At 38.0% G+C, this 15,398-nt stretch overlaps 1 protein-coding gene across 1 annotated transcript in view; it reads left to right on the forward strand.

The window, feature by feature from the left end:
* TENM3 (teneurin transmembrane protein 3) overlaps window positions 1-15,398 on the forward strand; it is a 2,757,765-nt gene that overhangs the window by 48,372 nt on the left and 2,693,995 nt on the right. The window lies entirely within an intron of this gene.

A 15,398-nucleotide genomic window follows, 5' to 3' on the forward strand; every position in this document is an offset into this window, starting at 1 on the left:
TATGCAATTCTCTACGTCATCATCACATTTTCTTCTCTCCTCTGTCATTCCTACAAGCTCTTGTTTCTCCCATTTAAAACAAGTATTTTATTTATATCACTTTCTCCACCAGTTACTGCCCCCATTTCTTTATTCCTCTTTATAGCAAAACCCTTGAGTGAGTCATCATTAGACAAGATTATCAATTAATCTGCTCTCATTTTATACTTCTCCCACTCCAAACAGATATTGCCAGAAACTGCTCCTCTTAGAATCATCAGCAACCACCAGACTGCTTAGTCCAAGGTCACTTCCCAGTCTAATGGTGCCTTTGCGGCCTTTGACTGGCTGTTTTCTTCGTGTCTCAGCACTCACTCCTGACTTGATCCATCTCTTCTCCTGACTTCTGGAGGTGGGAGAAGGCCTGGGGCACTTTTCTTTATCCTGGAATACTGGAATGAATGAAGTATCTGAGCAATTCAAGAGAGATGATGGTAGTGGGTACTGCTAGAATTGCAAGCAGCTGGGGTCGCGCAGATTCGGACACGACTGAAGTGACTTAGCAGCAGCAGCAGCAGCAGCTCTCCTGAAGGAACAAAGGCGTGATCCCAAAGGAGACTTTTTGCCAGGAAAGAGAGGTTCAGACTAAGTTGGTCAGAAGCTGAGACAGTTTGCTAGTGAATGATCTGGGGGAATTAATCTCATACTTCAGCCTTGGTAACGAAATGAGCCTGTGCTATAAGTAAAAGGTAACCTTAACCCTCGGTAGAATCCGCTAAATTAACTGTTCCTCTTTTTCAGATTTAAACTTTTTGAGTAAATCTTATGGTTTCAAGGCCTGTAAATTTGACAAATTCAAATTTTCTGTTTATTTTATGCTTTTGTGTGTGAGAGTTGTAGTCTGTTGGCATATGGATATAAATAGATTAATTAAGACATAGTAAGCAATTGATTAAATATTTGAATAGATGTGATCTGATGAGCATTAGATGAATAGGCTTATTTGGTCCCCATATTATTAACTCCAGTTATTCTTATAAATTCTAATGTGAGCTTTTCTAGAATAAGATTAACCTTAAAAAAAATATTGGTTACTTCTGCTATAGCCAAAAGAAAGAGTTCTCTTATGCCTTTTATCTACTCTAAATTTTAAGCTCTACCAAATATTCATTCACAGTTGAATTAGACCAGATAGACAGTTTTAAAAATTTGATCATTTTGAGCTTAATTTAATATGAGCCTTATTTAGTGGGTAACTTCTGGATAATGTAAAAAAAAAATCAGTGAAAGAATCATTCAACTGAAAAAAGGGTTGTTTTTTTTTTTTGTTGTTGTTGTTGTTGTTGTTTTGGTGGGGCAGGGGAGAGCAGCTATTACTCTTTGTTTCCCTCTCCTTCTTCAGCACACTTTGCCAAAATGTTAAAATATAAAAGAATTTAACTAGCTTATTTTTCAGTTACCATTATTAAGCCACAAATAAAGACTCAGCTCTACCAAAAAGTTCATGGATATGAAGATCCACCTGCTCAGAAAGCTGTGGGTGGGGACTTTGCATCACTGAATTAGCCCCTGTTGTGTGTAATTTTTTTTTTTTCACAGTGATCGAATGAAGCCAAAACAGCAATTATATCATCATCACCATTCTCTTTTTTTCTCCCTCACGCCTGTTTCTCTTGTAACCTTGCATTGATTCCCTCTTGAGGCTGAACTTCCATACTCAGAATTCCACCAAAGGAAAAGGAAGACATCTCACCAGCTTCAGTTGGAAAAAAAATCCCAGGAAGAACCCTTACTGACCTGCTTAGGGAATAGGAAAACCCCACCCTGAACAGAATGATGAGGTACAGGTGTGTAGTTGACCCAGCCTGGCTGAGATGTCAACCCCAGTGGCCACAGCAGTTAAATGTTATGTCCATGAGCTTTCACCAGAGTCAGGGACCCAAGAGCTGAGTGGAGAAGGGAGATTTCTAGTAAACTCTACTAAACTCTGCAGTCCCTTCAGTGCTTTATTTTTTCTGTTCTTTCAGTCCCTATAAATCTCTTCATTCCCTGCTGAGCCTGGACCCCATATTTGGTAATCAGAACCATTCCATTCTAATATCTAATGTTCCACAGTATTCTACATATTCCTATGCAGTAACTTGGCATCAGTACCAGGGTTCACTGTTTATTGTTACACCCAGACAGTATTCTACTTGGAAAAAGTCACACAGTTGTGCATTTGGGCTGCAGCATTCACTTCTGAGTTTCAGGAGACATCGTCTCAAGCCAGTCATTGTCCTTTGTCAACCAGATTCTCTTTCTGCTGCCAGTGATCTCAAACCTTCACCAGACTTCTCAAAATCTGATCTCCTCACCCCTGACATATGACAGTTCCTGCCATTTACTGAGAATATTTTAAACATCTGGAATGGTTCTTTATGTTTCACTTCACCCACTCTATCTTCTAAAATATTTACAAACCCATGTCCATCTATACCTTTCTAATCTATTTCCTTTTAGGTTCAGGAGGTGAAAGCTGCTTCAAAGTCAAACCATTCACCTATGCTATTAACCCAAACCTCTGTTGCTTCATTCAAGGCTTTATCCAATCTGTCCCTTATCTGTCTTGGGTCAACACTCACCTCCTCTCTAAGAACTATTTCTCTAGATGAGGTTAACTCTGCAATAATTAAGAACAGACACAGTCACCATACTCTGGCACATATGTGTGCCTGCATGCACACAGACTTCCTTTGGACCTTTCTCCCCTCTTGGCTGCCTCTCTTCATCACTTTCATGAAATTTCTCCGAAGAGCATTTTCCAATCATTGCCTCCGACCTTCCAACTCTGGTCCCTGCCCACCCTGCTGCCTTCTGGCTTCACGTCCTTGGTCCACAGTGATGGTTTTAGTAGGATTCTAACAACCTGTTTGCCAAATTCACTGAGCATTGCCAGTTGTTGTGCTGGACTTTATTTTTACTTTTGTCTCTGCTAGTCACGCTCTCCTTTTCCAGACGCTATTCCCATGTCGTCTGTGACTCTGTGCCACCCAAGTTAGACCAACACCACCCCACCCCACCCCGCCAAGTTCTGTTCTGACTCTCTAGGGCTTATCATTTTTCTTTTCTCTTAAATTTTATTTCTCCACGTTTTTGTGATTCCGTAACTGTCATATTGATTTTCTCGACCATCATACTCTCCCCAGGATTAGATTGGTAATATCTTATTAGACTGTAATATCTTGTTAGATGGCACTGTAGTGCCATGCGGGCATTTCCACATGGATGTCTTCCTCCATAGCATCTGAAATTTCCAAAGTTAAACTCATCATTGTTGTTGTTTTTTTTTTCTCCTGAGCTGACCATGCTTCTGTTTTCTTCATTTTTAGTCATTGGTACGACCATGTGTATGCAATTCCTGACAGTATGAAAGGCTAATACCTAACTAGCATTTATTGAGTTCATAGTATGTGCCTGACCCTGCCAGTTACCTCATATGGATCATGTCAACTAATATTAACAGTTCGTGAAGCTGATGGCACTTTATTTCCATTTTTAAATTTTGGTATATGAATTGAAATGTGTTAAATAATTTGCCAAAAGTCACTCAGGAAGAATAGCATTGGGATGCTCATTGGGAATGCATGTTGAACCATATGGTCCTTCCTGGTAATGATTTTTGACTTTTCTTTATTTCTCTATTCTGAACAGTCACTTTGTCTTGTCACTTTACTTCTCCGGTATTTCTTGAGCTTCCCAGGTGGCACAGTGGTAAAGAATCCACCTGCCAATGCAGGAACTACAGGAGATGCAGGTTTGAGCGCTGAGTTGAGCCCTGGTTTCTTGAACATGTTGTCCTCCCCAAAGTCTCTCCATCCCATCAAAATACTCTTATATTTGTGCTTATTTTTACTATGTTGAAATATTGCATTGATACCCTTACTTTCCTAAGAACTGTATACTTCCTAAATACATTAATCTAGCAATCTACAGTACTCTTGCCTGGAAAATCCCATGGACAGAGGAGCCTGGTAGGCTGCAGTCCATGGGATCGCTAAGAGTCAGGCACGACTGAGAGACTTCACTTTCACTCTTTCATGCATTGGAGAAGGAGATGGCAACCCACTCCAGTGTTCTTGCCGGGAAAATCTCAGGGACAGAGGAGCCTAGCGGGCTGCCGTCTGTGGGGTTGCACAGAGTCAGACATGACTGAAGCAACTTAGCAGCAGCAGCAGCCATCTACAGGGGGTTAATATACAAGGATTTAATCTACAGGGACATATATATATATATATATGGAAAAGCAAATCAAGATGAAAAACAGACACACTTTCTGGGGTCATTCTTCCCTGTTCAAAGCGTTTGCCTGGTTTCCACTGCTTCTGAGATAAAGTCCAAACTCCTAAATGCAATTTGCAAGGCTCTGTTGACCACGCCTCCGTGCACACACATCCTCAGCTCCCTCACTGCTGTTCCCCTTTTCATTAAAGATGCAGACTGCTGCGGCTCTTGCTCTGTGCTGCCCCTCACTCCTTCCCTTTGCTCTCACTGCCGCCTCTTCCTTGGAGCCCTCCTCCTGCTCTTTCCCATTAACTCGGGTCACTCCCGCAGTCCCCAGCCAATCAATCACCTGTCCATACCTGCTCCTTCCAACTGGTACGTCTCTGCTTTCAGAAAGTCTTCCTTGAATTTCAGAACAAAATAATGACCATTTTCTTTTTTCCATGTTAATTTTTGTGATGTCTTTTGATGAACTTGTCATTTAGTTTTATAATTATCTATTTAGGGGGCTTCCCTGGTAGCTCAGCTGGTAAAGAATCCAGCTGCAATGCAGGAGACCCCAGTTCGATCCCTGGGTTGGGAACATCCCTAGGAGAAGGGAGCGGCTACCCATTCCAACATTCTGGCCTGGAGATTCCCCTGGACTGTATAGTCTGTGGACTGTATGTAGTCCATGGGGTCTCAAAGATTCAGACATGACTGAGCCACTTTGACTTTCATTTCTATCTAGGCTTCTTGAAGTCAGGGTCTACATTCCTTATATTCTATTGCCTAACCCTAGAATGCTCTATTTCCTTAGTGTGTTATTTCTTTTTCCACAAATAATAGTATTATTCCACAGAGTAAATGAATTTTGAGTTTGATCCTGAATAATAGGTTTAGAAATTGATGGCCTAAAGGAGAGGAGATATATTTGAACATATGCCTGACCATCTTGGAGATTAATTTGACTGTATCTAGCCTTTGTATTTATAATAGTCCATGAGTTTTTTTGTACCATGTATTCTACACTGTATTTTTCATGAACTATGCATATATTTAGAAGGTGAATAATGAACTAGGTATGGAAACAAAACTGTTTCCTAAAATCGGTTAATTGTGTGATTAATTATAAAGTACATTAAAAACTGCACTGAGTGAGATGGCATCTGTGGTTGGCAATAGACATGCTGGGGATAATTTATTATTAAAGACCTTTAAAATTTAAAAAACCCAATTAAAAAAACTTATAATTGATGGATAGGAAAATTTCTCTTTAAAAAGCAGCAGTAAGATTAGCAACATCACACAACCTCCAGGCAAATGCTGATCTCAAATAATAATAAATTATCTGCCTAGTCTGTTTGTGAGTTAAATATCACTGAAAAACCTGCTCTGATAGCACCTCAGGCTATCATCATGTTAGATTTCTGTAAATGATAAGAAATGCAGACCAGTGGGGGTAGGGAGAGGGGGGAAAATTTCAGAAAAGGAAAAAACAATCTCCATCCTTATAGATGGCAGTCTTTATTTTCCTTTCTGATCTGTGACAGTTACCCTGACTCTGGATTAGTAGCTTAAGCTCTTACTTCTCAGAACCAACTGCCTTTCTTTTCTAAGGCTGCTCAGTTACACATCTCCATTAGATAGTGAACTTGAGCGAAAATTTTTGACAGTAGAAAAAGATCATCACTATTTAAAATGCTCATATATGTTCTTACATAAAAATAAAATGAAAATTTCATATGAAAATTTTATTGTTAAGTTTAATTCTGAAATATCCTACATTTTAGTATTTATTATGATTTTCTTGTTTCTTTCACAAACATTTAAAAATTAGCTTTGCTCTCTTAACTCCCTTGATTTGTTGATTTCTTGGGAGATTTTTAAACACTTGTTAAAATAGCAGAAACTCAAGTTTGATAAAATTGAATTGATTGAATTATTTTAAGATACTCATTTCATCACTGCAAGTCCCTGCAGTATTATTCATCAACCTTTTTACTGACTTTTATTTTTTCTGATGTAGCTTATGAGTAAAGGGATACGTTAAGGTAAATATTTTAAACTACTTTGACTGATGTAATAGAAGATGCTGATGAATTGGAAAATAAAATATTTCAGAGAACAGCTAGATTGGAAGAGAATGTGTTGTTACTTCCAGAAAAATTCCATTTTCCTGGCAAAATAATAAACATAAAATCAGTAGAAAGTGCCCTTGGAGGCTTGGCAGCCGTTGTGCAAATGAAATCAGACCTGGTTATGTTGAAGCAGGTTCATTTGGAGACGGAAAATGTGACTCTCTCAATCTTCATTTTCTGGTTAAGCAGAGGCTAATAGAGTTTGGGGTCTTGTCACAATACCTGTTTTAAAGGTACATAGTCTTTAAAAGGAGACTAATTAAAAAAATTAAAGAGTGCCTGTCTCATCAAATGCTATAAACCTCTTCATTATTGATCTATTCCTTTGTAACAGCAGGAGAGTTGTTTATGTTAGAAGTCGCTCAAGATTCATAGAGAAATAGTTTCTGCTTTTCTGTAGTTGTTAACATTTCCGTTTAAATACAAGTTTAGGGGACCATCAGAGTTTTGCTAAATTCTTTGTTGCTGAAATAAGGCTTAAGAGAAAAAAATTATATATATATATATATACACACACACACACACACAAATCTTTGCCCTCTTTGGCAAAATCTTTTTGGCAGCATATTCTTTGCCATCACTATAGTAAAAAAAAAGTCTTTTGTGCAATTTTATTCCACCATAAAAGCAAATTTCAAATTATGGATGCTAGTGAGAAACAGGAAAGCAAACTTAAAATGTGGTAAAGTTCATTTAAGTATTTATAATAAAGCTTAATTTGTATTTTATTATTTTTCATAATGCATTAGTACTAAACTGAAGTTGGCTTTGTATTACACATCAAGAATTGAGTTCTGCAAACATGATGGGACATAAAATGTAAAACAAATTTTAGTGTGAATACTTTGTAGGCAAAAATGTACTTATTCAGAAATCTATACCGTTTAAGTGAAAATCACTCAGTCGTGTCTGAGTCTTTGTGACCCCATGGACTGTAGCCTGTCAGGCTCCTACACCCTTTATCCTTGCACCCTTTACAACAGATCATAATTAATATTATTTTAAATAACACCTGTGTGTGTGTGCTAGGTCACTTCAGTCGTGTCTGACCCTTTGTGATCCTATGAACTGTGGCACCAGACCCCTATGTCCATGGGATTCTCCAGGCAAGAATATTGGAGTGGGTAGCCATTCCCTTTTCTAGGGGAGCTTCCCCATTCAGGGATCAAACCCGGGTCTCTTGCATTGCAGGTAGATTCTTTACTGTCTGGGCCACCAGGGAAGCCCCAAATAATACTTACATTGATTTAAAATATTGTCTTATTTTTATACCTCAGAATAGTCTCCACCAGTCTAGAGAACTGATTAATTTTTATTTTATTTCTCACCAAAAATTTTATGAAATCTCAAAGAAGTGATGCATTTTAGTCTTTATTTTTATATCCTTGCTATCTTCTTCAATTTTGGAGAGATTAATACACAAAAAGAAATGATCAAATAGACAAAAAGATAATGGGAAAAATGATGATTTGCGTTATTTTTGTAAAATCAATTCCAGAGTAATTAAATTCTGTTGCTGCCAATGCAAAATTGTATTGAAATTGTGTTGATATCTATCATTGAGGAAGTACCAGTTTCTGTAACAACTTGATTACTTTGAGAGAAATTGCATTTTCCTGTCAGCATATCTCCTAATCCTACTACTTTTGTTCAAATGATTAAAACATGAGCAGGAAGACTCAAGACTGACTTCGTCATATTCTCTTCCTCGAGGCCCTTGTGGTTTATAAGAGCTCAGCTTTTGCCATTTCTTTGTCCTTCCTCAGACCTTGAGATTCATGTATTTGGTCACATACTGAAAAAAAAAAAAAAAAAAACCAAAAACCCACGTCCAAAACAAATGCTTCATTGTTCTGCAGACAGACGGACTCCACTTGCCAACTTTGCTCTTGAGCTCCATCACATGTGCGTGGTGGGCACGGTGCCGGGCTGCGGGAGCAGCAGTGACTGCACTTGAGGCTCTGCTCACTTAGCCCTGGGCTGTCTCTTAGTCTCCCATCCACAACCCTGCCCCGCTCAGGGGCCCTGGCCTTCACCCTGTGCGTTCTTCCAGACCTCGTTTCCAAACCTAGGAAGGTTCTTGGCCATCCCCAGCCTTCATTTCTGAAATAACTTCTGAACTCAAAAGGAATCCCTTGCATCTAATACTGCTTGGCTCAGAAGTCATCAGAATTTTAAAATGAAGATAAATTATACTTCCTTATTTTCTGTGTCCATAATTTAGCTGATTCTGTATATCTCATTTCTTGTGTCTTTTATAAAACGGTTTTTGTTATATCAACTCTATTTCCATATCACAAACAATGCTTGCTTTGAGCTATCTATTGCTGTTACAATCCTCTTATTCCTCTTTACCACCTGGCCATATATCACTTACCTTCTAAGTTCCCCTGAAGTTCAGTTATTCCTGGAAGACTTCACATCTCCAGTGATCATATACCTTCAGCTTTTCTGTCATTCTTGCACATAAGGGTCAGAGTCAGTCCTTAATTATTATCTAATCTTTCTTTCTCACTAGTTTGTGTTGGTTAAGTGCTTTAATGGTTTTCCATTGATCTGACAACAAACTAGAAAATCCCACCGTGGTTCACAAGGACCTTTACTCTCTGACCCATCTTTACCTCAATATTAGCTTCTCTCTGCCACATCCCGTGATGACATAGTCTAGTCAGGGCGGAGCCTCCACATTTTCACAAATATTCTAGTCTTCCTCAAGCTCCTAGGCCTTTGCACACACAGATTCTTCTACCTGGAACCGTCTCTTTTCATCAGACCTCCCTTCCGCCTGTGGCAGACTTTGGAGAGTCTAGACGGTCATGTCCTTCTCCAGTCTTTGTTTATCAGGCCCATGGGAGCAGGCACATCCTCTGTGCCCTCTCGAATACCCTGTAAGTGTCCTTTCCCGGGACTCACTGTTCTCTGGTGTCTTCCCTTTCAATGTGTGGAGGTTAGAACATGTCAATCCCATTCCATGTTTTATTCCCAGTATTTGTTGAAAGCATGGAAAAATTAAACTACTGCTGGTGTTTTCATCTATTTAGCTTAAGTTTTCCCTTTAGGTAGTTTTGAAGCTTTCCATGAACCTAAAGCATATCTAAAGCATAACTATATTATATTTAGTAACTTTCCCAAAAATATGTCAAGCAGAGGGGCTGTCTGCTTTCACAAAGGATATGGTTAATTAACTAAATGCTAATTCTGAAAAACTTTTAATTTTGTAGCATTCATGGTACTTAAAGACTATGTATCCTTACTTTACTAGTAGAATAATTTATTCCCAGTTAAAGGCAGATTACAAAAATGTAACAAAAGAAAGTTTAGGGAAACAAATATTCAAGTTTTCAACATTAAGTTCTTGGCAGTTATGAGAAAGACAATTTATCAACAGTAAAAGGGAACTTATCTCCAAAACAGAAAGAGACTCACAGGCATAGAAAACAAGGTTAACGTTACCAAAGGAAGAAGAGGGGGTGGAAGGAGGGATGAATTAGGAGGTTGAGATTAATATGTAAACACTATTTTATATAAAGCAGGTGAGCAGCAAGGACCTACTGTATAGCACAGGCAACTATAGTTAATATCTTGTAATCAGAAAGGCAAGAGAATTTAAAGACTCATATATTTCATATATATAGATACACATATGTACTTCAGAATGAGCTGAATAAATGCATTTTTGTTTGATAAAACCACTATAGTAGTTCTAAGGATTAACTTTATGATGTTCTGATAACAACAGAGGGAATTTTAAATAGCAGAGGTGCATTTGATATTTGAGTTCATATATAGATTTAAAATTTTTAATCATCATGTGCTCTGGAAGTAGAAAAAGATCTGAAAAAAACATTCAGTCCAACGCCCATGTATTTTAAATAAGAAGAATAAAAATGAGGAAAATTATAAGAACTTCTCACAAGCCTAGGACAAGCTTAAGAAAAAACTAAGATTAAAATTTCAGTTTCAAACCAAGATTAAAACTAAATTATCACCCTACTGTCTAAGATGTTCCTCAAAAACTGGATGATAATTTGGGTTCAAAGACACCAGGCATATGATTTAAGTACTGAACACAGCATTACATACTGAACACAGTACAACCACTTCCTAAACAGCACAAGATCAAGAGAAAGGCTAGATAAATAATTATTTAATGGGAAGTATGATATGAGAAATGATATACAGATGTGTGTATTCTTTTTGTTTGGTTAGTTTGACTTTTATTGAAGCATAGTTGATTTATAATATTGTGTTAGTTTCAGATGTTCACCGCAGCAATTCATATATATATAACTTAGCTATATATAATTTATATATATATATATAATTTTGGTGGAGAAAATGGGAAACATTGCTTACACAAATTCTGACACCTTCTCTTGTGGTTTAGAAAAATGATGGATATAGAAGGCAGAAGAGTGTACAAAGACAGGAAAGAAACGGTAGGACAGGAAAATAAATGCCATGTCGTAACATTTTGAAGGCCAGGAAAGGGGCTGCGCGAGCTGCATTAACCTAAACGTGGCGGAAGGAAAGCAGGGAGGCAGGGGGGTGCTTCTCCCGCAAGTCCTGATGGGAGGGCTTTCCAGAAAACAGCTGGCCGCCTGTGCGGCGCTTTACTCACGTCTGGAGACAGCTCAATAAAGCAGCTTTTCCTTTTCCAGAAACACGCCAATGCACCGAGACAAGGTGAGCGATGTGGTAGCCCCCGCTCTCTTCTGCCAACCACAGGCTTGACCCTCGCGCCATTTCAATCATTTCTACAGCCAGAGAGTGGGAAATTGTAACTCTGGCAGGCTCTCCTCGGTGCCATGACTTTAAGAGCTTCAAAATAAAGATTTAACAAAGGTAGTTTAAATTTAACTATAAATGCTCAGTCAAGGGTACTTGAACCGTTTGACTTTACTTTTTCAAGACAATAAATATCTTTTGTGCCAACCTGTAGCTTGCATTCAGGAAATGATTCCATACAAAGGGGGAAAAAAAAAAGGAATTTACTGTTTTGAAAGATTTTTCTGTCACATAAAAATATTGTTTTTAAAATTAGTAATTGTTGGAGTCATTTGATAAAACTATAAACACAAATCAAAATTTAATTTTTCTTTACAATCTTCTCAAAATACAATTACTCATGCCTATGTGTAAGTATTTCATTTTGACTATAGCTGCCTTGCCAAATATGTATAGAAAAACCTATTTGTGTTGAATGACAGATTTCAAAGTCAAAATAGTTACATTATTTTTTACTGAATATAAGTTTTAAAACTCTAAGCCACCTTTTTTCGGATCTTAATTTTAAATTACATCATCTGTTAAAAACTAGCCACAAATAAGGACAAAAGTATTTCAAGTAACTCACTGGGATGGATATGTAAATGTGTTGGTTTTAATATGATTAGAGAATAAGCTGAAATCAATCAAATTGTTTAACTCTATGACTAAAAAATGCATCATAGGTGGGGGAATATATGTTTTCTTTAGACTCAATGAAATATTTGAGATTTGAAATAATAGCATTTTTTTCCTTAATTCAGTTTATCAACTAAAAATGTTTTGTAATCTGTGCAGCATTTTCTACAAATATTTAATGATTGTCTAAGGGAGTTGCTTGCCTTCAAAGTAATTACAATCTTCTATGAGATATATGTCTGCAGTATATGACAGAAGATGAATATTACTTAAGGAAGTTACAAAAAATTCAGAGAAAGCAAAATTTTAGTTTCAGCATCTGAAATTTAGTTAAAAATTTTGTTTTTTAAATTTAGTTTTAGAGCTCACCAGATAGTCTGTCTTTATTTTATAGTTTATGAAACAGAGGTCAGCAAGTTACTTTTTTTTTTTTTCTAAAAAGTGCTAAGAGTGTAGTAAAAAATCATTAATTTGTTTTAAATACAAGAAAGAATGGCATAAGTATCATGGGACAGTGTAACGGGGATATGAAGACCAGACTGACACATCAATCGGACATGTCATGTGGCCTCAACTTCCAGGTCTACAAGTGAGAGTTTGCATTATAATACTTGTAAATGCCCCATCCAGCTCATAATGTTCATAACTGTATAAAAAACTATTAGGAATAAATTACGTATTAGCTATGATTAACTGAAAAGCCTAATTTAAAAAGTATGTGGTTTTTCTTTTTTTTTTTAATATGTTTTTTTTGGGGGAAGAGGGTTTTAGTTGTTAAGCAGAACATGCTTCAAAATAGATATACTCAACCTAATTTTATTTATCTCATGTTTGTGCTCGGTTGCACAGTCATGTCCCCTCTTTGAGACCCTTTGGACTGTAGCCCGCCAGGCTCCTCTGTCCACGGGATTTTTGCAGGCAAGAGGACTGGAGTGGGTTCCCATTTCCTCCTCCAGGGCATCTTACAGACCCAGAGATTGAACCCATGTTCCTGTGTCTCCTCATTGCAGGTGGATTCTTTACCGCTGAGCCATCAGGAAAGCCTGGCAAATTTGTTCATACTTAGTATCATCAGCTGGCATAGAGCAGTATGCTTTTTCCAAAGGGTTTTACCATTCCTCCTGTTATATACTTTAAGCTACTCATTTGTTTATCATATTATTAAAGGTAGCCTTAAGGCCAGAGCCTGTTAAATGATCACAAATCCCAAATTTAATGAAGTAGAAATTAGTGATATTTTATTTCATTTTTTCCCCTCATAATATCATACAATAAAAACCACACTGGCATTTTACAATATCTGGAGGACATAATAAACTACAGCAGCTATTCAAATAAAATCCCAACACCGTGGCTAAGGCTAGAAGGCTGACGGCTGTAGTAAAGAAGAGATCACAAATTCATTAATGAGGGTGCTCCTTATAATTGGATTATCCAGTCTTTTATTTGTTTTAAGTCATATATTATTCATTCACTGGCCATTTATTGAGTGCATAATACTTTGCAGCTAAGGAAAGTGAAGGGTGGAAGTGTGAAGTGATTACAAAAATAGAAACTTGAGATGAAGATGAAAGTAAAAGCTCCGGATTGTGCGTGGGAATGCATTGGATGGTGAGTATGAGGTGGAGAGACCGAAGAGCTTTGGAATGATATGCCTACACTACAATCAAGTCAGACTAGGAGCAGGATTTATTTAGTCCTGAGTGCTTAGCATTTATCCTGGAGCAAGAAACTGAAAACAAACTGGAGAAACCAGCGGGCACTCAGTTCATCTGCTCCCTATAGTAATCTCTTTTATGGATTATAGATCTTTCACATATATAATTTTGTTTGGCACACAAAACAAATACCTATTTATTTATTGTTTCTCCTCCATTTATCTGCAACAGGGATTTCAGTTTGAGTCTATATTAAATTGTGCTACATTAGGGAATATCTAATACAGAGGTAGGATGGGCAACAAGAAAATCATGTGCATGAAGACTGATTTATTTATCATAGGATAAATCACTGCTTAGGAATCAAGTCCTGGGCACAAAGAGATTGACTCAGAGAGGAAGTCTTACTTTTCTAAGGGAGGTAGAATTCTAAATGCAGTCTGGAGACTGCCAATGTATTTATTTCATGGTTGAGCCACCAGTTTTGGCCTGAGGTTCACAGAGACCTGTAAGTAACATTTGAAATTATACTTCTATGAACTTTGTGAAATATTAAGATGCCACTAATGTCACTTTGAAATGCCTTTAATAATATACTAGAAAGAGGACTGAACAGGAATGAACATATATATATGACTTTCCCAGGGGCTCATTGGTTGAGAATGTGCCTGTAATGCAGGAGACGCAAGAGATGTGAGTTCAATCCCTGAGTTGGGAAGATCCCTTGGAGGAAGAAATGGAAACCCATTTCAGTATTCTTGCTTGGAAAATTCCATGTATATATAAACACACACACACACATATATATATAAAGAGAATTGTAGGAATTGGCTCACATGGTTATGGAGTCTGAGAAGTTCCAAGGTCTCCTTCTTCATGATTGAGAACCTGGAAAGCCAGTGGAAAAATTTAGCTCTGGTCCAGAGGCCTGAGAATCTTGGGGCCACAGCTGTAAGTTCAGAGTCTAAAGGCCCAAGAACCATAAGCTCCACACTCCTAGGGCAGAGGAAGGTGGGCATCCCAGTTCCACCAAAGGGAGAGAATTCAGCCTCCTTCTGCTGTTTTTGTTTTGTTGGGACTCTCAGGGGACTGCACGATGTTTATCCGCATCGGTGAGGGTGGATTTCTTTCTTCAGTCTCCTGAGTCAAGTGGTAATTAATCTCTCCCAGAAACATTCTCACGGGTATACTCAGACATAATGTATTATCCAGTCGCTGGGCATCTTTTAGCCCAGTCAAGGTGACACATAAAATTAATGATCACAAGATCTTCCTCAGTAAGCTGTCTAGAGGCTGCTATGCAAATAAGTAATCTAAAGGCACTGGTGATTCACGTGATCAGTGGTAACACCAAGACACCAAAACAGGAAGAGATCGTGGGCTCAGCACAGTCAGATGTTTAGTGACGATCACTGGCAGAGAGTGGCCATGCCATGTAAATTTGCAATTTGGAAGGCAGTGCCCAGGGACATACCTTGCAGGAACATTGAGGCAGCACTTGTAGAAACAGCCGCATCAGTAGAGATCTGCCTTGTCCGGGAATCATGTAAGAGCAAGGCTGGAAATTCTGGTTAGACAGGTCTGGTTCTCAGCAGAAACCGACGTTCTCAGTGAAAGGCACCCCTCACCTCAGAGAGTGATAGCCACACCTAGCAGAAAAAACTGCCAGTGGACACGTGGCCAAAGAGAACGGATTTGTTTATGCGGTGTGTTCCCTTCTGGGGGTTATTTTCTCTTGGTTTTGCCTGACTTCAAAGATGTGATTCCACTAACCTCTCAAACTGTTCCTTTCCTATACTCTCTAAGGATGCAGACTTGGAGCACACACTAGGGTGTTTGTTTTGTTTTTTAACCAGTGTTTTTGAAGATGGAAGCCATTTGTAAATAGCTTCTCAGAAGGAGTCAAAAGTAACTCAGGATTGCCCTGCTAACATTGTATTAGTAGCTTCTTTTAATAAATAATGTATTCATT

The sequence above is a fragment of the Ovis aries genome, chromosome 26 (genome assembly GCF_016772045.2).
Source record: "Ovis aries strain OAR_USU_Benz2616 breed Rambouillet chromosome 26, ARS-UI_Ramb_v3.0, whole genome shotgun sequence".
Taxonomy (NCBI): Eukaryota; Metazoa; Chordata; class Mammalia; order Artiodactyla; family Bovidae; genus Ovis; species Ovis aries.